Source organism: Littorina saxatilis, linkage group LG15 (genome assembly GCF_037325665.1).
Source record: "Littorina saxatilis isolate snail1 linkage group LG15, US_GU_Lsax_2.0, whole genome shotgun sequence".
Classification (NCBI taxonomy): Eukaryota; Metazoa; Mollusca; class Gastropoda; order Littorinimorpha; family Littorinidae; genus Littorina; species Littorina saxatilis.
The window spans coordinates 9,020,294-9,023,203 of NC_090259.1; positions in this window are offsets into that span (position 1 = coordinate 9,020,294).

Consider the following 2,910-nt stretch of genomic DNA (forward strand, 5'->3'; position numbering starts at 1 on the left):
TAGCCACTAGATTGCCAATTTTAAAGTCTTAGGTATGACCCGGGGTTTGAACCCACGACCTCCCGATCACGGGGCGGACGCCTTACCACTAGGCCAATCGAGTAAAAAAGAAAAACATGTGTAGACCGCCTTTGTGTTTGTGACTCGAATAGCTAAACAATATGTACACCCTTTACAAAAGTACGGCACGTGTGGTTTGGGTTATGTGTGTATTGATGTGTACATTTTATGTGTTTATATGTTTTGAGAGTGTGATTTTATGTGACGTTGTTTTCTACACGAGCCAAAAGAAAAATGTCTGTTTGTTACATTCAGATAATAAAGTTGTATTGAATTGAATTGAATTGAATTGAATTGAATTGAAACACTATGCCGTGCAGTTGGTTAAAGGCACAGTGCAGCTCACAGCCTTCGTTTTGCGTTTTTGTTGCAGCTGAGTGCATTTACAGTTCAAAAATCCTCTTATGGTAGTAAAACAAACCCAAAACTACCCAACGACGACATCTGTGAAGCTCGACAGTTTCTTGTTCACGCGAGTGCATAAATTAACCTAGTTATTACGTGGTGTTTGGTCGGAGTTCGATTCAACTGAGTGATTCCGGCTTCCATTTTGTTTTACACAAACTCATGATGACGTCTGACATAGTTTGCTAGTGACGTGTCTTTTTGTGCATGATGTGGTGATCTACCTGATCTAAATTTAGATCCAAAAATAGGTCAAGACCAGCCGGGTCCGAGTACGAAATTAATTCGTAAAAAAATCGCAGTTCTTGACTCTTTGGGTGCAAGTCAATGAAACTTGGTAGTTCTTCTAACGGATAGCTGCCTGAGGTATGACTAAAAGACCCAGGGGCTCCGTGCACCTGGATTTGACAAGTTCAGTACCTTTAAGTCTCCACTCAACGTAACGTTGACACGAATTTGTTTGGAAGCTTTTGCTGCATTATTTTCCAAGGAGCATTCATTGAGTACTACTGAAAGGGCTATCTTTTTATTGAAGGAGTTTTTACAAAAAGCACGGCAAGCTAGGGAGACATAGGTGCAAGGTCACATGATACAAAATGATAAGTCTTCAGTAACGTCTTACTTGCACACGTATGGTCTGGGTGGCCGAGTGGTAACGCACTTGCGCTCGGAAGCGAGAGGTTGCGTGTTCAGGCCTGGGTCAGGCCGCAATTTTCTCCCCCCTTTCCTAACCTAGGTGGTGGGTTCAAGTGCTAGTCTTTCGGATGAGACGAAAAACCGAGGTCCCTTCGTGTACACTACATTGGGGTGTGCACGTTAAAGATCCCACGATTGACAAAAGGGTCTTTCCTGGCAAAATTGTATAGGCATAGATAAAAAATGTCCATCAAATACCCGTGGGACTTGGAATAAAGTAAAAAAATTCCATCTCACACGGCATTAAGTCTCAGGAAACATGAATACACGCATGCAGGGAAAAAAAATATGGGTAGCGCCGTATGTATGGCAGCTCGCTTTCCCCGGGGAGAAAGCAGCCCGAATTTCCATGAGGGTAACCTCACTGGACTGTAAATCTTATCCAATCCAATCCAATCCAATCCAAAAACACACAAGAGTAACCATGTTCAGTTCAAAAGCGGAGCCGTGCTTGACCCTTCATTATTGTATTCTCCACTTCTTCTTCTTCTGCGTTCGTGGGCTGAAACTCCCACGTACACTCGTGTTTTTGCACGAGTGGAATTTTATGTGTATGACCGTTTTTTACCCCGCCATTTAGGCAGCCATACGCCGTTTTTGGAGGAAGCATGCTGGGTATTTTCGTGTTTCTATAACCCACCGAACTCTGACATGGATTACAGGATCTTTTTCGTGCGCACTTGGTCTTGTGCTTGCGTGTACACACGGGGGTGTTCGGACACCGAGGAGAGTCTGCACACAAAGTTGACTCTGAGAAATAAATCTCTCGCCGAACGTGGAGACGAACTCACGCTGACAGCGGCCAACTGGATACAAATCCAGCGCGCTACCGACTGAGCTACATCCCCGACCGTATTCTCCACTGAAAACGAAAATGTCTCCATGGAACAGCCAACATATATTTTCGATAATATAGTTAACTAGTGGTACCCGTGCTACGCACTTTGTGTGCTGCGCATGCGATGTCATTTTGTTGGTTATGTGCTTGTGAAAATGTTGTTTGCACCCCTCCCCCCCCCCCCCCGCACATTATCCCGCATATAATGAATTATATTCTCTTGGTGAAAAATAAAATGTTAACCCTTACACCGGTGCAATTCTGTAACACATGTTACATAGCCACTGGTGAATTAACAGAGAGAAAAATAACAAAAAACAGTCATATAGGTTTTCGCATCAATGGGAGGTAATCGGAACTGACCAAAAAGACTGCGCGACCGCACGCGACTATACAAACAAACAAAATAAAATACAGCAGGTATGACGTTTGCATGAATCCATGATTACGTCTACATGAACAACAGTGATAAAAGTGCGCATCTCTTCCCAGCCGTGCAGCGCTTTGAAAGTTGGAAGCATTAAAATTTAAACGGGTAAAAAGCCATCGTGAAGATACGAAAAAAAGTATGACGTCTAAAATACTTAATGATTCAAACGCATAGTATAACATATGTAATTGACAACATTGACAACAGAAAATATATACATGGTTCACACACACAATCGAGTGCACACATCCATCCATGCTTATTTAAAGTCATGTACACACACACACACATACATACATACATGGCATCAAGCAACACACAATTAAATGACACATATGGAATATGGAAAACGTATAATGGACATGAACATGGCAAGTAATTTACACCGTTACCTACTATAAAATTGATGATATATATATACCACTCACTTGCTATTCGCCTAAAAGCTTGCGGTGTGCTGTGACACATATAAGAAACCAGA